The following is a 24,686-nucleotide window of genomic DNA, read 5'->3' on the forward strand; positions in this document are numbered from 1 at the left end:
TCCATGGCTTCGGAGACCTCCTGGCCTGGTGCCCACAGATTCATGGGAACTGGTGAACAGAAGCATTAGACTAGCCTGCTAGGTCCCTTCCTGCAGGCTCAGCCTGGTGAATGGGTGACACTGAGGGGGTAGTAAGGCTCACCCATTCGGCATGGTGTATCTATAGAGGAAGGAGTGGACCTAGGGAAGAGAAGACCACTCTCAGACACACCCATTGGGGGTCCGACAGCTGACTTCACTGACCTTGTGTTTCAGTCATATCTACCTTCTTCCGGCCCTTTAGCTACTGCTGTAGTTTGAATGTGAGATGTCTCCCCTAGGCTTGTGTGTCTAAACATTTGGTTCCCAGGGGGTGGCTTTGCTTCCTGACTGCTAGAATATGGTCATCTGCCTCACACTTGATTGGTTGCCATGATGGACTGTCTTCCTTTTTAATCCCCAGGGCAAACTCAACCCCACCTCCCTTAACAGGTCTTTGGTCACAGTAATAAGTTATTAATACAGTTCTACTCTGTGGCCCCCCGCCACCTTTCCATTCTTCCTGTGCCTGGAACACTCTTTCAGCCAGTTCACCCAAACTCCCCCACCCCAGCCAGATTTGGCATTAAAGCTTGCAGCACCACCTGCCTCTCCTGCACAGCACTGCTCAGAATTCAGATGCTTCTTTTACTTGACTCATTTTCCAATTAACATCTGGCTGTCCCTCCAGACAGTAACTCCACGAAAGTGCTCTCTGGCGTGGCAGCCTCTCCTTGTACCTACCCAGGCGGTACAGAAGTATTGTTTGCCGTGTCTCATTCTCAGCCTGTGTGTGTTTCCTGAGGGTGGCTCCAGGCCTTTCCCTAGCACAGCGCTCAGCTCAATAAATATTTGGACAGTTTGACTGCATGAGCTGGGATTGATTGAACAATGTGGCTCAGAAAGGGCGGCAGAAATATTGGAACTTTTGATGAAACAACCCTGCGTTTCCAGATGTCTTGGAAAGTGGAATGGCTTTAGAGAGAATGGTAGCTTTCTTCAAAAGCCAAGTTTACCATAGCGAAGAGAGATAGCTCGCTGAGTTGTGGGCAGTAGACAAGTACACACAGTTTTCTCCAAGAAGTATCAGTATTGTGGTTGTAAATCTGTGAGCATCTGAGGTCCAGCTGGAGTGGAGAGTAAATCCGGGCAGATGTGGCCGATGACCACTTCTGTGCACTGCACTGGAATCTGGCTCCTCACAACCCTCTTCATCTCTCTCTTTTGCATGACATTTTCTAGCTCACCTGCCAGCACGGTCATCTACCGATCTACTGTCTTCTCTTCCGAGCATACTGAGGCCTGACTGGGACATCCTGGGTTAATCCCTCTGTCAGGCAAATGAACCTCTGCATGAGTAAGAAAGGAGGAGGAGGCTCCATTTGTGCCTGGAGGAAGAGCAGGAGGAGCAGGGCAAGGTGACTAGGCAGCAACAGAGGGTTACAGGACTGTGGCTCACCAGCAGGCTTTCTGCAGTTAGTGCCACAGATTCATGCATCCAAACAGGTCCTCAGCTCTGCTCTTGGAGCTCCAGGGAAAACAGTTACTTGGAAAAGTTGCTTTTGTTCATGCTGGCTCTTCAGCCCCATCACAGCAGACCATGGGCCTGGTCCTTGGAGAACCACTAGCCTCCTTTAAGGATGCTATAAAGAAGCCACTTTGGAACTGTAAGACGTAACCTAGCAGTGGTTGAATAGTCACAGGTTAGGACTGATTGACACCCGGGCTCCAGTAAGCAGTTAGGATGTGTGTAGATTTTCAAGTGCTTGACAATAAAGCTCATGCCCAATGAGCATAAACAGTGTGGAAAGTGATGCTGTCCACAGCTTGCTGGCTGCAAAGATGGGGTCCTAGCACATTTCCTGTCACACAGTAGGTACTCAAAAAAACATTAATGCATGAAGACAGGAGAGCCGAGGAGGCCACACTATGTGTAATGAGTAATATTTTTCCCTTCCGCTTTTATTTCTAGATCTACTTCCTGTATATCCAAAGTTGTGGATTTTCTTCCTGGCCATTAATAAATATAAATGGAAATCTGATGGCTCTACTCAGATCTAAGGAGGGTATTTAAAAAAAAAATACAGTAGTCACCAAGGACTCAGCCCTGGAGAAGAGGCAAATCTCTTCCCACACTGAAAATATAGCACAGATATCGAAAGAGAACATCTTGGGGTCCCAGTGGCTCTGGTGTAAGAAAATCAAAGAAAGGTTCATTGATGTCAGTGCTGGTTAGAGAGCTAGAGGCTGCCTTCCAAAAAGATGACACTTTGGCTCGGTTGGACTGGGTTGGTGCAATGGGGCCTCAGGCCAGAAGAGGGCGCTCTCGGACAAGTGTGCTGCCTCCTGCAGGGCGAGCCAGGGGTCCTTTGCGCCTGGTCTTTGTTCTTTCTCTGAAGGCTTTTTGTGTTCTCTGTAGGGAGCGAAGAGGGCTTCCTCACTCTGTGCCAAAGATAATCTTGTGAAAACACAATTAAACTGATGACTTCAGGTGTTAAATACCAAATCCCAGGGATATAGTCATGTTCACAAAACATTTTAATAGACTTGAACCCTGAAATCTGTGAACTAACATGCAACACTCTTATCAGTCTAAAAATGCCACGAGGGGGCAGTGCCCCTTCACACAGTGCCTGGGCATGGGAGATAGTTTGACTGAGAAGGTAGACTGTCATTTTCTGTCCTTGAGAGGTGTTTCCATCTGGGACATATGACATCAGGTTAATCAGGGTTGCTTTTGCATAAATACATTGCCTTCAACCTACATCTCTATTAAAAAGGAAACAGTGCAGTCATCAAGTTGGAATATTTAAAATCCCTGTTTTCAGCCAATATATAGAAGCCTCTGTGTTTTTTCTTCCCTGCACGTTTCAGTCTCTGTCCTTCACAGGAGAGAGGTCGAATTTGAGGAGCTCTTTTGAGAAACAGAACACTTATGTGCAGAACCATGCCGAGCAAGGCCAGCGTGAGGAATTTCTCCTAAAGAACAATTCACACAGAAGCTCTAAGATGAGGGTATGAAAACCACCGCAAAGCTGTGTGCGGGAGGAAGGAAAAAAAAATACAGAAACCACGTGGCATCAGTAATAGAATGAGAAACCAAATTATTTAGCCAAGCACATGATAGACCCCTATGAGCATAGAGAGAATGGAATCTTGAGTGTGGAATTGTCTCATGGCTGCCTTAGAAATCATCATGGAGGGAACTCTGAAGAAATGAATTCCTCAAGGAAGCAGAATGAGCGGAGGAGAACTCAACTTTAATCTGGTTGCTCTCCATATCTGGACCCTCACCAAATCATCTCCAACCCACGAGAGGTTCACTAAGACTTCCTGGTGTCCGGATCCTCCCCACGGCACTATCACATTTTCTTTGCTATGGAAGGTCCCTGCCACCCAGTGAATCCCCCAGAATGCCTTACTCCCCTTCAGCTTCTCATCCGAGCTTCCAAAAGAAGTCAGCGTAATGGGCCCAGAACCTTGAATGCTACCCCAGAGGATCCTTCCTTCTCTGGTCTCCCCAATAACTTAGGCTTCAGGTTCTTTCTCTGAATGCCAGGCCTACCACCTGTTTCTCTAGTCACTCTATGAAGTATGGCAGCCTCAAGCACCTGCCTATGAAGTCTTTATCAATGTATATGTTTTCTCTGAGTGTCCTTGCCAACTCCAGAGACAATCGTGTCTCCTAGAGCCTGTCCTGCTCTTCACCCTAATCCCCCAGAGTCATACCTCCCACCACCTCCAAGGAGCATCCTTAGATAGTGTGCAGTCTTAAGATAATACTGTGGCCACCAAGGACCTATTCCTAAAGGGGGAAGCTCCACCCAACCTGAGAACACCCACCCAACCTGAGAACACCCACTGTCCCCCTTCTTGTCTCATCCTCTTGATTGATGGCAATTCAGGGTCTGCAAAGTTGCCCACAGTGCAGATGTGACCACATTTCCTGTCTCTGACTATTCATAGGCATGTGTCAGGATCCTACCTGACAAAACTTCCCTCTCTGCCATCATTGTCATAGCTCAGGACAATGAATTCTCAATGTACCAGCAGAAGTTACTTCTACTCCTACTCCTCCTCCTCCCCCTCCTCCTCCTCCTCCTCTTCTTCTTCTTTCTCCTCCTCTTCTTCCTCCCCTCCCCCTTTCTCCTCCTCTTCCTCTTCTTCTTCCTCTTCATACTCCCCTTCCCCCCTCCTTCTCCCTTCCTCCTCCTCCTCCTCCTCCTCCTCCTCCTCCTCCTCCTCCTCCTCCTCCTCCTCCTCCTCCTCCTCCTCCTCCTCCTCCTCTTCTTCTTCTTCTTCTTCTTCTTCTTCTTCTTCTTCTTCTTCTTCTTCTTCTTCTTCTTCTTCTTCTTCTTCCTTACTTTGTCCACAGCCTTGGTAGTCTTTTCCTTCTAAACCACAGATCTGATCATACCTTACCCTTGATCAAATTTCCACTTTGGGTTTTTATTGCCTAGAGGCTAAGCTGGAATTTTACAGCTGGACTGGAATGAACACAGCAATCTTAGTTATTGAAGCAACAGACTAGGTACTGGAGATGAGTCAGACCTTAGAGATAGATGCCCTGTGGGATTAGCTTTTGCCTGTGCACTGAGCGGGACACACTGTAGCATGACTACACACACACACACACACACACACACACACACACACACACATACACACACACACACACATACGAAGGCACATGCACAGACACACACACTATCATCATCATCATCATCATCAAAGGACAAGAAAAGAAAAGCAGATTGTGTTTGGAAGATATTCTTTTTACTATCAAGGGACCAAATAGGAATAAAAAGTAAGATTGACAGGCAAGATTCCTGAAGAGTGACGTGCATGCCTTTCACGCCTAGACCAGAAGAAAGAGGAGGAGTAAGATGCAGGATGCAGAGGGCCATTTTCCCGGGATCTGTATGCACTGGTTCCTGAGGGGTGGGAGGTTTTTTTTTGACTGCGCTCCTCAGGGGATAATCTCCTGGACATTTGAGTTGCCAATGCCTGGCACAGAGTAAGTGTAAAACCTGTAAGATGAGAAACTGGATGGGTGTGTGGATGGAGAGAAACATGCATGCCTGGGTACAAGTATGTGGGCTGAGCTCAGCATGGTGTCTTTTAGGGACAGTTATAAAACCAACAGTGCTGAAGCCTTGAGGCAGACAGTATTAACTTCTTTGCGTGTGGAAGATGGCCGAAATAAGCTCTCAGTCTTGCTACCACGTTGGTTAGTGTGTGTGTGTGTGTGTGTGTGTGTGTGTGTGTGTGTGTGTGTGTGTGTGTGAAATGAGTATGTATTTTACCAATGGAAGTATTTTTGTATTTGTCTTCAAGGAACAGCCCTTACTTAGAGTGCTATGGGTAACTTTTCTTCTTTCTTAGCAGAACAGAGCAGCTCAGGGCTCAGCCTCTTCCATTCAATCAAATGCTGGCCCAGTCTTTTACCCAGATCCTGGGATGCCTCACCAAGGCATCAGTTTCTATGTCCATGAAGTCTGTGTGGCTACATCTGCTTGCAGAGGATTTTGTGAGGTGAGCTGGCCTAGCATTTGGGACAAGGTAAGGTCGTATAAGTCTTTAAGCTTGTGTCTTTAAGCATTTGGCTTTCTGAAAGCTTGGCCACCAGAGACAATAGAGACACATACTTCAAGCTAGTTTTGATAATCAAAGAGGAGCACTTTTTTCCCCTTTCATTTTCTTGGGAGCTGGGGGAGTTATAGTCTCTTTTGACTGTCCCTGGAAATGACTGAGGGCATTTTCATTATTTAGACATGTCATCTTATCAGCAGAGTGGACAGGGGACTGGGTGTGGGCTAGCTGGTGAAAGTCAGATCCTTGGGCTCTCTGTATAGCATGACTGCGTTTCTTGTACCCAGGCTATTCGGTGGCTAAAACACCTTGCCTATCATACATCTTCGTAGGCCATGTGTTGTCCCCCAGACTTCTCCAGCTTCACCCTCCCTGGCCCTCAATGGTGATGGGGGAGAGGAGTCAGGGGCCCTCTGCCTCTTCAAAAGAGAAGAACTTGTCTTCCAAGGCTCTTGCTCCAGGCCTCAGCCTGTCTTAGTCTGCCCATTGCTCTGCCTTTATGACTCAAACCGGGGCTGTTGGTCTCTCTTGGCTGTATTGGGGCTAAGGGCGGCTCCTTGGCTGACCAACTCTTTCTGGCTCTGGGCCTTTCTTTCCCCACCCAGGAGGTCTGCCCCTGACACCACTGTAGGGTCACTCCACAGTGGCCTCTGGCTCACATCATCACAGTATCAGAGTACACCCACTCACCAGCTAATATACCCGTTCAACCTAGCACTCCCTGCGCCCCACAGTTTGGGAGGGTTTTGTTTAGTGTGCTCCTAGCTCATCATGATGCTTGTGTAGCTGAAGATGACCCCTGTCATCTCTTGTCTACAGTCTCATCTTTGGTTCTAAACTTCAGAAGCAGGTAGGCATTCCCCTCCCCACTGCTCCCAAACTGACAGGAACTCCAGCTTGTGGCTGTCAGGTCTCATCCTCACCCTTGCCGTGTGATAAGAGAGTGGGAGCCATTTCTCAATTACCTGAGCTGAGGGCAGTGCCCACAGGTCTAGGCAGTTGAGCCAACCATCTTCTTCGTTTTGTGTCTCTCGTTTTTCTCTGAATAGCCTCCATCTTAGAGGGCTGGGACGCCATTTATGAGCAGTGCAATGGGAGGTATGATGAAAGTCATTGTTCATCTTGGTAAAACATGCCTCTCAAGGAGCTGTAGCTAATGGAGGAGTTGACACCCTGCAGGTATTGTGCCATAAACCCCAGTCAGGACCTGCTTCACAGACATAATTCTGACATTCTTATCTCCACATGCAAAGATGCTTACATCTTTAGTCAACGAGGAAATGCAAAGCCCAAAGCCCTGTACCACATCACACCTACTAAGAGGACTTCAAGGGAAAAGTATTGACCAGGATGTGGAGGAAACAGAGCTCTTGGACTGTGCTGCTCAGAGTACAAAACTGTGTGGCCACTTTGGAAAAGGCTGGCAGTTCCTTAAATGGTGAGGCATGGGTTAGCATATGACCCATGAGTCCCACCCCTAAGTATATACCCATATGAAAGGAAGGCAGATGCTCCCATAAGATGAGTCTTCTAATGTTGGTAGAATTACTCATCAGAGCCAAGAAGTACCTTCATGTGATGAATTAGTCAGCCATTAAACGGAGCTAAATTTTGCTACATGCTACAGCATGATGTACTGGGCTGTGAATGACACCAGTCACATCTCGGAGAATCCATGTATATGAAATGGCCAGAATAGACAAATCCATGGAAACAGAAAGCAGATTGGTTATTTCCAGGGAGTAAAGGAATGAAAAAAAAAATAGGAAATAGCGCTAATAGTTATGTCCCCAACTAGGTAGTGGCGACACTTGTACGATTCCATAAATGTCCTAACAGCCACTGAGTTGCGTGCTTTATAATGGTGACTTGTAATGGTGAATTATATCTCTAGAAAGCTGTTTTTGAGATACTCTCTGCTATTTCAGTACTTTGGGGCTGAGGATGTAGCTGGGCTGGCACAGTGTATTTTCCCCCAAAGATTGTTTCTAATGCACTTGCAACAGTCCAATATCAGTAGGCAACAGTATAGTCACTTAAAATTAGCATTTTCTGCTAGAAGGAAATCTTCAAGACTCTGGAGATTTTTATTTTATTTATTTATTTATTTTTGTTACGTTTACCATATTTGACACAAGACTTAGTTCTCAGTAGAATCTCTACAAATGCTCATCAGATGAAAGGAGCCCTGGAGGAGCTCCAGTCTTAAATGGACACATGGACTCACTGGTGACTGGGAATTCTTTATATTTCTTCTTTGTTTGCAAAAATTGGTGCTGGGGGTTCTGGGAGTCCATCCCAAGCGCCTTGTATACATTAGACAAATGCCATACACCCTGAGATCTGCCCCAGTCCTCATTACAGGCATTGGGAGGTCTCCTGGGCCTGTCGGGACTGTGAATGCTCGGGCATGTCTGTGCTCCCTGGGAACTTTCAACCAACGAGACTTGTGCTGAGCATTGTGCACTCGAAAGCTGCAAGTGCGCAGTGTCAGTCAGCATGGAAAGCATGTTGACATGGCAAGCTTCAAGGTTCCTCCTGCTGGGATCATGGCAGGGAGCTGAACTAAGCTGCAAGTGTGGTGAGGATGGGTTCAGATGGGCGATGGGCGAGACTGAGCAAGGAGAAGGTCAGCAGGGGGGGACAGGCATTTCCAATACAGAGGCCTGGCCAGTTAGGAGCTGTTCCCAAGCCATGGTTTTATTGTCCTTCTGAAGCAGGGAGTAAAATCAGGAGGGAGGGAGGGAGGGAGGGAGGGAGGGAGGGAGGGAGGGACGGGGAGAGAGAGAGAGAGAGAGAGAGAGAGAGAGAGAGAGAGAGAGAACAAGCCAACTCCCATTCTTCATCTTGAGGAAGGCTTTGAGAGAGGTGTGGTAGGAAAGGGTGACTCAGTGGCCGGGAAGGGAGAGAAAAAGATGGGGAAGCCTTGAGTGGGTATAATTACCTTTAGCTCCATGGAAAACTGGGGAAGGAGAGCCAAAGGTCAAGGCAAAGAGTGATGGGATTCAGGAGTTGGGAGCCAAGGTGCTGTCTGTGTGTGATCCATAGTCAACGGGGAAAGGTCAGGGGCCGTAAATCGAGCAAGAAGACATGGCCTGTTGCCTTTCTCCCACACAGACATCTCTTCATATCTCACCCCATATTTCATCTTAAGAGGCAGGAATTCTAGGAAACCTTTTCATGAGATGGAGACGTGAATGGGCCAGGAAGTGATTAAGACATGAATAAGGCTTTGGAAGAAGGCAGGGAGATGCTGAAGGGTTAAGATGATGAGGGAGGTGGGAGGGGGCAAGGAAGATGTGGGAAGGACGGGGTTCAAGGTCAAGGATGATGCTATAAAATCTGGCACAAATCAACAACAGAGGCTTGGGAAATGAAGAGATGGCTCAGAAAAAGAAAGACCCATCCCAAGCTTATGAACCAAGAAGCGAATAGCCAGAGCTCTGAGTCCTTCTGGCAGAAGTAGCCTGACTTCACAGCCCAAGGGCAGATGTGTAAATCCTAGGGAGCCTGAGATAAAAATGAACCTAGGCACAAGTGAGCCCGGATGGGAGAGGATGCGACACACCAAGGTTTCCTTTTTCCTAGAGTTTTGTGGTTCCTTCGTGGTTTCTGTTTGCCAAGCCCAGGAGGAGGAACAAATGCCAGTGTGACTTAATAGTTAGGGCAGGGAGTTTGGGCACAGGATAGATCTAGGTTTTGTGGCTCCCCAGCTGTGTCACTTGCCATGGGTGCAGACTCCACTGCTTTAAGCCTTGTGTCCTCTCCTGCATAACAAGGGAAGACACTGAGGTGATATTGCTGAGCTGGCATGGGGGTAGAAGCTGGGGTCCTGGCCCATGGGGTGCCTAATCTTTCCTAACCACAGATGCACAGATTATAAGTAGATTGTCGTCTCTAGAGTCAGGATGTGGGACATCTTATCTTAGTGGTGCACAAAATGGTTTACATGACCTTAGGTCTTGTCATATGTGGTACTTAGGTCTGGATATATGTGGTACTTAGGTCTGGTCATATGTGGTACTTAGGTCTGGATATATGTGGTACTTAGGTCTGGTCATATGTGGTACTTAGGTCTGGATATATGTGGAAACGGACATCCAGGAGGCAGGGGTTGTGGTGCTGGGTAGCCGTCCTCTGCATGGTGCTGTAGATGTGCCAATATCTATCTGTTCTCTGGGCTGCTTAAGCCCTTTACCTGGTGGGTAGGAGCCAAGGCCCTAGTGTCTTAGAGTTCATTACAAGTGTCCATGAGAACTGTGCTAGGTGATGTCACCTCTCTGACCCCCATTTTTTCTCTGGGCACAAGGATTCTTGCAGAGCCTTTCCCCCAGGTAGATATAAGCTTCTCTATAAGATATAAGTGGTCCTGGGGAAAGTCTGCGGGAGACAAACATTGCCTGCTCTTTTCTTGATCACTAGTCTGTCTGTTTCATGGCACTGAGGATGGAGCTACTGACCTCTAGCCAGGCTGTCTGTCTGCAAACCCTCCTCTTTGGGGACGATGCCCCCTCCTGCAATTTCTTTTCTAATTTTCCTGTTCCACATTATGGAAACCAAGGTCAGGAAAGTCAGACCTGAATTAACAACTTTGTCAGTGGAGAGCTGCACTGCACGGAATGTAATCAAAGTCTGAGTTTGTCGAATGAAGCTCAGCTGGACCCTCAACCCTGTGGTCCTGGTATAGAGCACTGGCTTTCTAGTGACAATTGCAGATGTCCCAGGAGGCCAGAGAACTGGGATGTAACTGATGGTCAGAGGGGGACTATCGGAGAAGCCACATCTTCTCAATACCTGTCTCTGACCCTTAGAGAATCTCACGATGCCTTGTGCACATTATAGCTTTCATGGGGGCCCCAGCAGCATGGCGTCGGTGATTCAGGAAAGTGGGTGTGCTGCATTAGACCGGCCAGCATCAATCGCTCATTTATCTGTCAGTCTGTCTGTTCATCTTTGTACCCTCTTGTGTATCTTCCCAAACAACATGGCAGCTAAACTGAGCTATGCGTACAGTGAAGCATATAAAGATAGGGGTGTGTGTGTGTGTGTGTGTGTGTGTGTGTGTGTGTGTGTGTGTGTGTGTGTGGTAAGCCAAGCTCAAGTCAGGGAAAGAAACAGAGCAAGTCTATATTCTGTTGCTAAATGGAGCCACCCACTGGGTAACTTTTAAAGGATGAAGATTTATTTAACTCAGGGTCTGGAGGACAGGAAGTCCAAGGTCAAGGGGTCACATTTAGTGGGGACTATCTTCTTTCCTCAGAGTTACTGGCAGCACAAGGCATCAGATCGCAAGAGAGACACATAACAGAGTCTGAACAGACTGATGGCTTGGGAAGACCCACCCGAGCCAGTGAGTTGGTTCAGACCATTGCAGGTTCTTGCTGCCCAGCCTATGACCTGAGTTCAGTACCCAGGGCCTACATGGTACAAGAAGAAACTATTGCGAGTTGCCCTCTGAGCTCCACACATGTGCCATGCCATGTGTTAGTCTGTGCGCATAGACATGGACACACATATAAACAAGTAGATAAATGTAAAAACTGCATAAGAAAAGAAAACCCCTACTCTGAAGGCAAGAGACATGGCTCAGTGGGTAGGGTGTGTTCCTGGCATGTACATGGTTCTGGGTTCAACTCCCTACACTGCCTAACCCAGGGGAGGTGGCATATGCCTGTCACCCCAGTCGGGGATCAGAAATTCAACGTCATCTTCCTTGGCTACACAGTGAATTTGAGAACAGTTCACATTAGTGGCTATCTCAAAAACAAATCGACAAACAAAACTTTAAAGACCTACCTTGGCAATAACAGAGTAGCCCATTACTCCATGAGCTGTTCAAAGCCCTCATGACCCAGCCATCTCTCCTAGGGCCTTCCTGGTCTCAGCTCTGAATATCTTGCAATGAGGATGGCACTTCAGCTATTCAGACTGCTCCTGCTACCAAGCCCTTAGTCCCTCACAGACAGAAGGGGCAAAGAAAAGGGAGAACAGAACAGTCTGTCTTATCTACCAACTGATAGGACACACTTGGGGACCCCTTGAGGAGCTCAGGGTCTGGGCTTTCATCTTATTCATGACCCAGAAAGAAATGGAGGGAACACTCTGGCTGGCCTGCTAGTGGCTGTCTGCAGAAAGCTCTCCCACTCTCTCCCTTTCCTAACTTTTCCAACCCAACTGCCCCTCTGGCCCTGCTCCCACTGACTTAGGATGCCGCAGAGGGCTACCCACCCACTTGTGCTCACAAAAGCAGGCCTGTCTGGATCTGAGTAGGGCAACACATGGGGACAGGCTGGGGAGCCACACCACTCTGCTCTGAGGAAGTTGGCAGTGCTAGTCAGGAGGGAGGAAGAGCCTCTCAGCCCAGACAGAGGCAGCTACATGAAAGCCTGGGTTCAAGCAGGGTGGTATGATGGTTTTGTACCACTGACCCAAAGAGTCTGAACTCACTAAGCTGCCATCTAATCTTTTGTGGTAAACCAGTTCAAAATGTTTACTTTTCCATTGGCAACTGTTACCTTTATGTCAGAAATAAATGGTTCTCAGCCTGTGGGTCTTGACCCCTTTCAGGGTTGAATGAGCCTTTCACAGGGATCACTGGAGACCCTCAGAAAACGTGGATATTTACATTACGACTCATAACAGTAGCAAAGTCACACTTACGAAGTAACAATGAAAATAATTGTATGGCTGGGGTCACCACAGCATGAGGAACTGTATTAAAGGGTTTTACTGCTGTGAACAGACACCATGACCAAGGCAAGGCTTATAAGGACCACACTTAATTGGGGCTGGCTTACAGGTTTAGAGGTTCAGTCCATTATTATCAAGGCAGGAGCATGGCAGCATCCTCCAGCATGGTACTAGAGATGCTGAGAGTTCTACGTCTTCCTCTGAAGACTGCTAGGAGAAGAGTAGCACCCACGAGGTTAGGAGAAGGGTCTCATTGCCCATACCTACAAAGACACACTTATTCAACAATGCCACACCCACTCCAACAAGGCCACACCTCCTAATAGTGCCACTTCCTGAGTCAACCATATTCAAACCATCACAGTTGGGGACCATTGTCTTAGATAAGTACAAGAGAAAATGTGGATACTAAGGCTTTTGTCAAGTCTTGGTGGCTGTGACTTCACCGCATGATGTTGGAGAGGCTGCCCTCAGCTTCCCGGTCCTGTCAGGGAGTCACCCCATGGAGGCTATTATGAACAAGAAACCTGGCTAGACAGAACAAGAGACTAAAGTTGGAATCATGGTTAGAGACATAGGCTTCCTGGATTTAAATCCACAAAGTCAGGTGACTGCTCTGACCTTCAGTCACGGCACCTGTAAGCCACCACAGCTCCTACCCTTTGTGCTTGTTACCCAAGTGTGAGAGAAGCACTCATCCCAGCCCCCGGCCCATAAGTAAAACATATGTTACAGAATTTCATCTTACAGCTGCGATTTTTGCTGTTATGATGATTCAGGATGAATAAGATAGTCTCACTGTCTTTGAGAGTGGGGGAAACATTAAATCACAAACACCATATCAGGTTCTGCTAAGCACTGAGAGGTCAGTACCAGGAGCTAAGGATACTGGGTAGGGAGCTTTGGTGGAAAATGGGGTGTCTCTGACAGAAGGACAAGCAGGCTTTGCAGGTGGGGGTGGAATAAAGGAACCACTTGAACAAAGGCTCATGGGAAAGCAGAGGGCATTTCCCTAGCCAGAGGCTGTTTAACAGAGGATTTGATGCCCAGGGTTAGTGTAAGTTTGACACTAGATCATAGAGGACCTCAAATGATGTCATTTCAATGAGCTTAGACTCTCTCCTGTCTACTTTTGTTTATGGCTGGTCTTTTCCCTCTAAGACTTGTAGTAGTCTAAGAAAAGAAACCAATTATGTTAGTGTTTATTTTGTGTTAGTGTATGTGCACGTGCAAGCAGATGTATGTGTGTGCACTCACACGTATGCATTTTTGTATACACGCATGTATTTTGTGTGAGGGGAGGCTATCCTTTACTATCACTGGAGTCTGCCAGTGGATGCTGCTCTCACCAATATTCACTTGTCTCTACCGTCACTGACCCACTGCTGGGCTTACAGCATACAACCATGCCTGGCTTCTTTATGTGGGTTTTGGGGAGCAAATTCAAGTTGTCATGTTTGTGCAGCAGGCACCATAGCCGCTGAGCCATCTCCCTATTCCCAAGAAAAGCCATTTTATCATTGACTGCTCAGCAGTGTGGTTTTTTAACACATAGCAGGCAGGAAGCTAATGCCAACCAAGAGCGGAGTGCATGTGTTGTCATGTCTGTGATCTTGATATCAGACAGACACGGCTGCACATACTAAGACTTTGGAACCTTTCCCAAGGCTAGATGGAAAGGGGAAAGTTTGGCCTGGCCATCGGCAGTGTTTTATTACACACAGTGCTTGCAGCGGTGGTTTAAAGAAATCCTTCCACAGTTCCACCATGCCATAGTTCCGCCATAGTTCCAAGAGCTAGAGTTTAGAAGAAACATGTTCTTTACGGTCAACTGACAAACTCAAATTGCACCTGTTCATGTAATCATCGGTCAGTCTCCGGTCGTAATACAGGGTCATCCAGTGTTTAGATTAAACAGGTACTCTCCTTTAAAGGGTTTCACTCCTTTACGGCTTGCTGTTGGTAAGAGAAGTGTCTGCCCATGCTATGCCTCCAGCGCTGCCCACTGAGTACCTACTATGTGCTTGTCGACATCAGTCTGTTCACAGAGGAGACACAGTGCCACAGGTTAACTCTGTGGTCTGCTTAGTTATTTCTGGATTGTTCTATAAAACTGAAGGCAAATTAGGGTGGACCTAGACAGTCCTGCTTTCTTTTTTTCTTCCAGTGTTTGTTTAGAGTTGGGGAGAGACAGTTATAAAACACAGCTGGCTTCATGAGAAGAGAGACTACATTCTTTATGCAGCTGTGAACAACGGAATTATTTAAATTTAGTTCTACTCCAACTAGCCTAGCCCTTGGTAAGGAGGGAAAGAACCACTATCTTTAACATGTGAGGTTTTGGGTGTCACCCCCAACCCCAAATGAGGAAAAGGAGCAATAAAGATAGCAGATATTTTGACTGCTTTTAAGATTCATTCTCCTTGGTTCCCACAGAAAAAAGAGTAGGAGGCTGGTTTCCGAATCTGAGGACAAAGTTCCCTTAACAGTCACATATTACTTTAACCAGTGTCCTTCTCATTGATATGTGGGGACCAGAAGTTCCAAGGAAGAGTCTTCTGTGGTCACACAGCTGTTGAGGGGTCAGGCTGCTAGTTGCCTGACTTCAGGATTCATGTTTTAGTCACAGTTGGGATTTTTCCTGACTTACCCCATTGTAGTGTAATTCCACCAAGAACATACTTGAAAGGAGAGCAGTGAGCATAGCTGTGGCGATGGAAGGACTTCAAGCACATCTAGGTTCTAATTGTTCTGAAGGACAATGGTAAGAGACACGACAGCTCACCCACCACAAAAGGCCTGAGGAACAGGCCCCCCTTTTGTACTTGAGTGGGTTTCCTTTTTAATGGTAACATGACTGCTACCATCTGAATGTTAGTGCTCCCAGTTCCCATGCTGAGCCCCCTTCTCCAAGACAGTATCAGGAGGTGATGGCCTTGGGGAATGAGTAGAGCTCAGGGGTGTTTCTGGGTCACAGAGACTCATTACCTCTTTACTTCACAGGAAAAGAAGTCAGCCCACATTAGACACTGGGTCTGATGGCCCCTGGGTCTTGGACTTCCCAACATTCAGAACCATAAGAAATAGACAGCCTTTACTTATAGGTCACTCAGCGTATAGGATTTGGTGTAGGACCCAGTCATGATGGCAGCAACACATAACTGTTGTTGAAAGATCACATTCAAAGCAGAACCATTGAGCATTGCCAACTGAATAGCCAACAGTTGGACACTCACTAAAAATTAGAGAGGAATATGCTGCCACAACTGAAACTCCTGTTTCAGGAGAACATTAAATAGGATGGAGATTATATGTGCTTTATTGATGGAAAGCCTATACAGAAAGTTTGATACTGTGTGTGTAATAGGCAGGGAAATAAAGAGACAGACATCAGCATAGGGTTAAAGCTGCCAAGGTAAAAATCAACACTTCTAATATTTTAACAATGACGAGTATATTTTTACTTTTCCTAAAATTTCTTAAGCTTTATTTTACACTTCCAATAATAAAATCGACTCCTCTAATTATCCCCAAGTAATTTTGAGTGACATATTCTCACTAATTCAAGAATGTAATTCAACAAGAAAAATTTTGAGAAATCCGTGTGAAGACACTATAATCAAAGCTGTAAAAACTAAGAGTGAGAAAGACAATGAATTCACTCATGCAGCACGGCTGGTAAAACACTCTGCATTGTGTCTCTTGGACTTTTAAAAGAAATGGCATTCTTTTTATCATGTGCATGTGTTTGTGGATAGGGGTGTGAATCATGTGTGAAAGTTGGATACAATTTTTAGGGGTCATTTCTCTCCTTCGACCATCTGGGTCTGGGGATCAAACTCAGGTTATCATGTTTGGCAGCAGGTGCATTTAACCCCCAAACCACCTTACTAGCATCCCTCTAGATTTTTCTGTGCAGATGTCAAAACATCTGGTAGTGAAGCTACAATGTGTCTCAGTGGTAGAATATACACGCCCTTGGCAAGTTCAGTCAGCAACCCAGCAAAAGAAAGACACACACACACACACACACACACACACACACACACACACACACAGACACGCACAAGTGCATTTGCCACATTTGGCTCCACAGCCTTTCCAAACATGTAAAGAACAGAGGCAGTACCATGATGAAAAGGGGCCCCGTGATGGACTAAGCTTCCGGCTTAGAAAGCTAGTAAAGAGAGCAGTTGTGAGCGATTATAGGCCATCTGGAGTACACAGATTCTACCAATGCCCGTGGCTCTGGGCTGGATATTCCTTTCTTCTGTCTTATGATTGTACCATACAGGTCTGCCAGTTTTGGGAGGGAAAATCTTCAGTGATTGGCAAATTGGAGCCAACAGCCTGCTTCTAGGATGGCCCTTCTGATTTGTCTCTCATACTTCTCTTCAGTTTTTCGTTTACTTTGTTGAGTCTGTTCTCCTGTCAGGAGCCAAGTGACAGCTTAACCACCACCATCGTCACCCACCACCTCCAACTGCCAGAAGACTCTCCACAGCAGTCAAAGTAAAGCCTCACGTCCGTACTGCTCCAAGGCCCTATGTCGTCTGCTCAGTGCAGTCTCCCAGCCTTACCCAGATCACGTCTCCTTCATCCCTGGGCTTCCTGCTATGGTCTAGAACACACCAAGCTCCTCCCGCCTCAGGAAGGCAAGAATCACTGTCTGCTTATTCTTGGTTTCTGCTTTTATCTCCTTTTATCTCCTCCCAAAGATTTGCCTCTCTACCCTGTTTATCACAGTTTCTCCAGCCACATCTTTCTTGTTGCTTTTCCATCACAGCCCTGTCACAGTCTCTGCTAATGTCTCTAGTTTCTTCTTTGGCCTCCCATGAGCCCATGCTTGTGCGTGTGTGTGCTGTGTGTGTGTGCTCTCTCTCTCTCTCTTTCTCTCTCTCTGTGTGTGTGTGTGTGTATGTGTGTGCGCTCTCTCTCTCCCTCTCCCTCTTCCTCTCTCTCTCTCTGTGTGATTGTCATGTGTGTGTGCGCGCGCGCTCTCTCTCTCTCTGTGTGTGTGTGTGTGTATGTGTGTGCGCTCTCTCTCTCCCTCTCCCTCTTCCTCTCTCTCTCTCTGTGTGATTGTCATGTGTGTGTGCGCGCGCGTGCTCTCTCTCTCTCTCTCTGTGTTTGTGTGTGTGTATGTGTGTGCTCTCTCTCTCTCCCTCTCCCTCTTCCTCTCTCTCTCTCTCTCTGTGATTGTCATGTGTGTGTGCGCGCGCGTGCTCTCTCTCTCTGTGTTTGTGTGTGTGTATGTGTGTGCTCTCTCCCTCTCCCTCTTCCCCTCTCTCTCTGTGTGATTGTTGTGTGTGTGTGTGTGCTCTCTCTCTCTCTGTGTGTGTGCTGTGTGTGTGTGCGCACTCTCTCTCTCTCTGTGTTTGTGTGTGTGTGTGTATGTGTGCTCTCTCTCTCCCTCTCTCTCTTCCCCTCTCTGTGTGATTGTCGTGTGTGTGTGTGTGTGTGTGTGTGTGTGTGCGCGCTCTCTCTCTCTCTCTCTCTGTGCGTGTGTGCTGTGCGTGTGTGCTCTCTCTCTCTCTGTGTGCATGAGTGTGTGTGTGTGTGTGTGTGTGTGTGTGTGTGTGTGTGTGTGTGTGCTTCCTTTGACTCTACCCTTGCCCTGCTGCATTAGAATGTAAATTCCTTGAGGGAAGTACTTGCTAAATTAAGGTTAAAGGATTCAGGCCACAGGGAGAAGGACCCTGCGGATTCCAAGATTCCAGGATTCCAGGCAGCCCTGTTTGCTGTTGATGGAGGCAGTGCGTCTGGCTCAGTCCTAGCATTACACTGCAGGTTAAGAACACTTCCTCTCCCCCACCCCCCCAATCCCCACCCCTACTCCCGGGGTGGAGTGAGTAGAGAGAGGATGGGGAGAGATAATGAGCAACACAAGCTGGCCAGCACAGCCTAGCAGGATGTGAGGCTGGCCAGGAAGAGAAGGATCTGGATACAGGGGAACAGTCAGAGCTACCTCTGATGACAAATGACAGCTCCTTGTCCTTTACCAGAAGCCGCTCCCTCCAGCTGCAGTGTAGATGTTCTCTGAAATTCCTCCTACCCGTCTCTCTCCGTGTCTGTACTGTATGCATGCATACAGGTTTGTGTGTGTTCAGGTAGGTGCATACATGTGCACGTGTATGAATACACAAGGGAAGGCCAGGCATTGACTGGTTTCCTCTGTTATTCTCCGCCTGATTTTTTCTTTGAGACAAAGTCTCTCACTCACCTTGGAGCTGACAGATTGGGCAAGAAGACTAGCTAGCCAGTGAATGCCAGGAATCCTCCTGCACCCACCCACATCCCCACACCCCATCCCATTTCCTTCATCATGTCAGGAGTATAAATGTGTTCTGTGGTACTCAGCTTTTTATGTTGATGCAGGGGAGGCAAATCTCCCCAGCCCACAAGGCTTTTTCAATAAGCAAAACAAACAAACAAACAAACAAACAAACAAACAAACAAACCAGTCTACCCAGCCAAGTCGGGCTCCCAAACCTCTGTCTAAGCCCCCAAGTGCTAGAATTACAGAAGTGCCACCCTGGTGATGAGAAGACATCATGTCACCAATTCAAGATAGATTTCCCTTTTACAGCCTCGATGTGCTGAAAGATTTTCAAGACAGTTCTACCACAGAGGTCCCCACAGCCCTCATCTGACTGTTGAATAGTGTGAAGGAGAAACATGATGAGGCCCTCCTTGGCCCATCCTTCCCCTGACCTCCCCCAGGGCCCATCCAGCGTGGGATCCAAACCTCCCACCCAGCACAGTAGGCTCCAGCCAGCTACCCCAAGGTGAAGCTGCTCTCCAAAGGCTTGGCTCAGTCTAGGACTGCGTAAGGCAGGGAGGGCCAGGTCAATGGGTCACCAGAAACAACTGGGGTATGGCCTTAGAAACGCCCTTGCTGCTTGCTTGTACCTCGGGCCTCTGGATCCACCCTGATCCAGCTGTGTATTAAACCCTCAGGCCTTAGTGGGAGGTGGGGGAGGATCAGGAAGGGCTAAAGGGGGACTGGAGAGGCTCCAGTTTCCTTTTGGGAGACTATCAGTCTTCAGTGAGCAGCTGCCTGAAGACCCCGGAGAGCAGCCGGGCTTAAATCCACATTACTTCCTGGGCCTCAGGGGTAAAAGATGAGCTGAGTGGGGTGTGGGTGCAGCCGACATCTCCTCCCCCAGACTTCAGTCTGGACCCCTTCCCAGACGCCACCTCTCTAGGCTGCTTCGGAAGCCAAGTGATGTGCTCATGGTCACCTGATGCAAGGCAAGCGATTCTCAGACCACTGAGCCATTGATCCCCACTGGCTGTTTCCATAGCCACAACTCTGAGCTATCGCAAGAGCAGGGCGGGGCAGGGAATTAAAGGCATCAAAGGAGGCAGCCGCTCTCTGCCTTGTATCACCTCCAGTCTCACTATAGCCCTCTGCTGTAAAGCAGAAAGAAGAGTTCCTTAGCTAAAGTCAGCAGGAGAGAGCAAGGCGGGCAACAGCTGTGCAGTCTGCTGCTGTCAGCAGCCCCTGCTGCTCGCCACACTTTTCCAAGTGATCTGAACCCAACACCAGCTTCAGGGGGCACTGAGCAGAATTGGAGGGGGAGGTGCTGTATTGATGAATCGTGGTTCCCAGCATAGGAAGCCCAAAGTCTTTGTGTGCGTAAGGCAAAAGGAACAAAGACCTACATGTCCTTAGTCGTTGTTGGGAACATCTACAGCTCAGTGTGGCAAAGAGGTAACCTGCAATCTACTGCGGGCTTTAGCCATCAGCACTTCAGAAAGCTCCCAGCTGGCTGGCTCCAGGTCCCTGACATGAAGAAAAATCCAGAACGGTATCTTCCCTTTGGGGATGGGGTTCGCGGGGGAGGGCTACCAGAATCAGCAGGGCAGGGGGAAATCTTCATGGTCCTGAACTTTATTTATTATTTATTTTATTTTAAAAATGGTCACATGGAAATTTCCAGAAACCTTGAGTTTGTCAGTAATGATAATAGTTCTAATTTCATGGAGGAAATATTAGCTGCTATCTATGCCTTGTGAACTAAAACGTGACGGGTGTTGTCTCAAATGTCTTACCGTCTGAGATGGGAACAAATGACATTGAGGCAGTGCTGGCAGCACTGTGAATTTTACCTGTGTTAACTCACAAGTGCCAGGCAGGAGATGTAAGACATGGGTGCTGTCACAATGTTTACTTAATAGAGCCTTAAACATTATTTAACTTGCACACAGCTATGGAGGGCTGGATCCTGGATTTAAACCCAGACCATCTACCCCATAACCTCTATCCTTGACCACTATGCCATACACTTGAGCACCACAGGCTAGAGGAAGATGGGTAAGAATGGGAGTTGTTAGAAAACTTCCTGACCTACTGAGAGCCTGAAGGCTTTGCTTCCCTCCAACTAGCCAGGGAGAGTGAGAACAGATTTTATGATGCTAACTGCATGGAAATTTCACTGTTGGGAAGAAACCTTTGAAAGATGCCATTTTGAACGTAACCTGCATCGGCCATTTAGAAATGTCCCTCTACCAGACATAATAATTGAACTGAGGGAGGAAGACTGTCCATGCAACTTACTCCAAAAGCCAGGCCACCCAGCCTCTGAGATAGGGATGTACTTTCTCCTCAGGGCAAGGCTTTGGAGCATTGGTTCCAGCTCCCACCCTTACTGGGTATTCTGACAGGAATTCTGATGAGGCAGGAGGAGAGTAGCAGCCTCTGGAAGCACTTTCTTTCTCTAGAGTCTCCAGAGGGCACCTTGTACAGACTGGGTGCTGACTGTGGGCCACTCTGTTATCCCCATCGATGAGGAAAGCCCTGTGTCTTTTCTGGGTGCCTGACGTCACTCACTTGCTTTAGATGCCCCTCGTCCATGAGATCATTCACCTCTATGTGAATTACACAGCTGACGTAGGCTTCCATCTGCCTAAAGCAGAGGTTCTCAACCTTCTTACCACTGCGACCCTTTAGTACGGTTCCTCATGTTATGGTGACCTCCACCCATAAAATTGCTTTTGTCACTAGTTCATAATTTTGCTACTGTTATAAATCGAAGTGCAAATATCCGGTATTTCTGATGGTCTTAGGTGACCCCTGCAAAAGGGTCATGACCCACAGATTGAGAACCACTGCCCTAAAGTGCCTCTGCAGAAGTGACATCAAGCCAGCTAAAGTAGAGCGGCTGAGGATGGACAGGTCTTGAACTCAGGTTTCATGGTGTTGCTCTCAGATGCAAAGAAGTTGTGAGGACAGAAGAGAGTGGACTGGACGGATGGCTCATTGCTGTCCCAGGGCCTTGGCTGTCTTACTCCCAAGATGAGTGATTCGCTCACTCACTGGTCCTGTGGCTACTACTGAGCTGCTGCCTCTGTCCTGGGGAGGGAGCTGGAACCAGACAGACAAGGACTGGTTCCTGCCCCATGAGGCTTATGTTCTAATAGAATAGGCAATATCAATGTTTTTAAAATTGGCACAATGGCTACTAACTGGGGTAAGGCCACGTAGGAAGACAGGCTAAGACTAGAGTAACAGGAAGCCTCTTTGAGGTAAAGCCTGAGGCTGAGAATAAACAGAACAAGATACCCTGCTATGTGAAGAACTCGGAGAATAGCATTCCACACTGATGGCACAGTTGCAAAACCTCAGAGGCAGGAACAAGCCAGCAAAAGAAAAGAAGGGAAGCCACCAGGCTCAAGTGGTGGTCACAAGTGTTAGGCTGCTCTCTCTTCTCCCAAGTTACTCCATCAATTCATCCTTGCTTAGCTATCTCCAGTGTCTCTGTTTAAATCCAAAGGGAATTCCTTCTGTGGCAGAGAAGGAACAAGGAAGTAAAGTGCATTCGGTTTTCTCCAGCAGGACTTTTGTGGCAGGTGACTTATTTCCTTGACAATTGGTATTGATAAATTTTCTAGGGGAAGGGGATGCGCTGTCACGTAGTAGAGGCGGTTAGACACTTAGTAGGGCAGCAAATCCAAGCCCGAATCCCATCCATTAGGCCTAGCTCATTTTTCTTTCCTTTCTCCCTTCCTCCCTCCCTCCCTCCCTCTCTTCCTCCCTCTATGTAACCCATACTGTTGGTATTCTAAGCTCGGCCCCACAGTTACCTGGCAGCAGCCAGGTATGTTCCACCCCACAGTTACCTGGCAGCAGCCAAGTATGCCTGACTCACTATAAAAGGGGCTGCTTGCCCCCTCTTCATTCTCTTACTCTCTTCTCTTACTCTTGCTTCTTGCTCTTCCCCTCTTCCCCTTTGACCCTTCTCTCCCCATTCCCCTCCCCGCTTCCCTCCACATACTCATGGCCGGCCTTTACTCCTCTCCTCTTCTACTCTTCTTCTCTCATTAAACCTTTCCACATGGAACCATGTTGGCCCATTGTGTTTTGTCTGGACGAGAGCCGAGATTTCTACCCCAACACATACTGTCTTTAACTCTGATCCTCCGGCCTCAGCCTTTTGCATGCTGAACTTACGGTGTGTTCCATCACACTTGCTCTCAGCTTCTCGCATGAAGTCATGACTGAGACACACGGAGCTTTGTGGCCTTTGCATTTCCCTACCCAGCAACTTCAGTCTCTTTTCATACTGTCTCTACCAGCTTTCTCTTCTGTTTACTGCCCCTCTCCTCTGTCCCCTCCTTTCCCCAACTTTGTCCACCATCCCTAGACCCTGCTGAACAATTAGATCCCCAAATGTGTACCAGCTGTTGCTACTGCAGGCAGAGCACAAGCAGAAAGAAGAGGCAGTGTTGTCCCCTGGGACCTTTGTGCCCTTCCAGTGAGGTCCAGTCACCTGAAGTATGTATGACACTGCCTGGCTGCCTAGCTTACTGCTGGGATCTAGTGACCACAAATAACTGTTTTGCTGTGGTTTGAATGTGAAATGTCTCCCGTAGGCTCACATTTGAACACTTGGTCCTCAGCTTGGAATTCTGGTTGGAAGGTTGTGGAACCTTTAAGAGGTGGAGCCTTGATGGAGGAAGTGTGTCATCAGAGGTAGGCCTTGAGGTTTTACAGCCAGGCCCTACTTCCTGTCTCTCTTGGCTTCTTGTCTACTGGATCAGGTATCCTGCCCTTGTGCCAGCTATGCCTTCCCTGCCTTGAAGGGCTGTATTCTTTTTTATACTGTAAGCCAAAATAAACCCTCCAGACCTTATGTTGCTTTTTACTAGATACTTGGTCACAGCAAGAAAAGTAATGATACACTGCGTCTGTTTGGACTCTTTGGCATGCACTGCAGAGGGTGCTTCGGGGCAGGAATAAGATTCTCTTCCCTTAGGATTTTGCAACATTGTAAAACTGAGTAACTGGCAAGCTGCTCCTGGACTGCTTGCTGCTGCCCCAACCCCTTGTCTCTAACCGATGGAAAGTTTCCGTATATAGACTCACACCTTCTAAGCCAGTGGTTCTCAACTGGTCCATCACGAACTCTTTTTGGTGGTGGTGGGTATCTCATCAGAAATCCTGCTTATCAGATTTTGTTACAATCAGTAACAGTAGCAAAATTATAGTTAGGAAGTAGCAACAAAATAATTTTATAGTGGGGGGGGGGGTGGTCACCACAACCTGAGGAACTGTATTAAAGGGTAGTAGCATTAAGAAGGCTGAGAACAGCTGCTGTGTTTTCTGTGGCCTTACCCCTTAAATGCATGGCTACTCTTGACTGGCAACTTGACACATGTGGGAAGAGGGAACTTCAAATGAAGAATTGCTGTCATCCCATTGACCTATGGGCATGTCTGTAGGAATATTTTCTTGACTGCCAAGTGATGTAGGAGGGCCCACCCCACGGTGGGCAGTGTAGCCCTGTAACAGGTGGTCCTGAGTTGTATAAGGAAGCTAGCTGAGCAGACTCGGGGAGCAAGCCAGTTAGCAGCACTCTGCCATGGCTTCTGCTTCAGTTTCTGCCTCCCATGTCCCTGTCTTGGGAGCTAGAGAAGGACACCTCACCTAAAAGTTCCTGCTTGGGCCTCCCTCGAGAACAGGCTGTAACCTGTAATCTCAAATTGTTTTTAGCGTTTATCCAGCCACAGAGAAGCCAGTGAGAACAAGACCTTCCTTACAGCCACACTCCCTGTCCTCCAGCCATACTGGCCTCATTTTGGCTGCTTGGTAGCCACAGTTCCTCATACCGTGTGACCTTCTGGAGTTCTCTGCCCTCCTCCACCTCCAGATCTCAGATTTCAGATCTCAGCCCAGGCAAGCATCACCCCCAGGCACCTCTGCTGTGTGCTCGATATGCTACCAGAGGAGACTGCTATACCTTCATCTATGACTGACCTCTCTATGGGTCCCAGCCCTGCTGCAGCTGTGTTTGGCATGCTTCTTGGCCACAGGAAGTTCCCAGGAGTGAGCTGCAGGAACTTGACCTAGTCATTCCTTGCACTTATAAACATTCCCCTAG

The 24,686-nt window shown here is 47.8% G+C and overlaps 2 protein-coding genes and 1 pseudogene across 3 annotated transcripts in view; 2 read left to right on the forward strand and 1 right to left on the reverse strand.

Annotated features, from left to right (window-relative positions):
• The window catches only part of Arhgap26 (Rho GTPase activating protein 26), a 786,446-nt gene that overhangs the window by 280,527 nt on the left and 481,233 nt on the right, over positions 1-24,686 (forward strand). The window lies entirely within an intron of this gene.
• Fgf1 (fibroblast growth factor 1) overlaps positions 1-24,686 on the reverse strand; it is an 86,117-nt gene that overhangs the window by 45,459 nt on the left and 15,972 nt on the right. The window lies entirely within an intron of this gene.
• Positions 10,475-24,686, forward strand: part of LOC120098315 (uncharacterized) — a 37,104-nt pseudogene continuing 22,892 nt past the window's right edge.

This window comes from Rattus norvegicus, chromosome 18 (genome assembly GCF_036323735.1).
Source record: "Rattus norvegicus strain BN/NHsdMcwi chromosome 18, GRCr8, whole genome shotgun sequence".
NCBI lineage: Eukaryota > Metazoa > Chordata > Mammalia > Rodentia > Muridae > Rattus > Rattus norvegicus.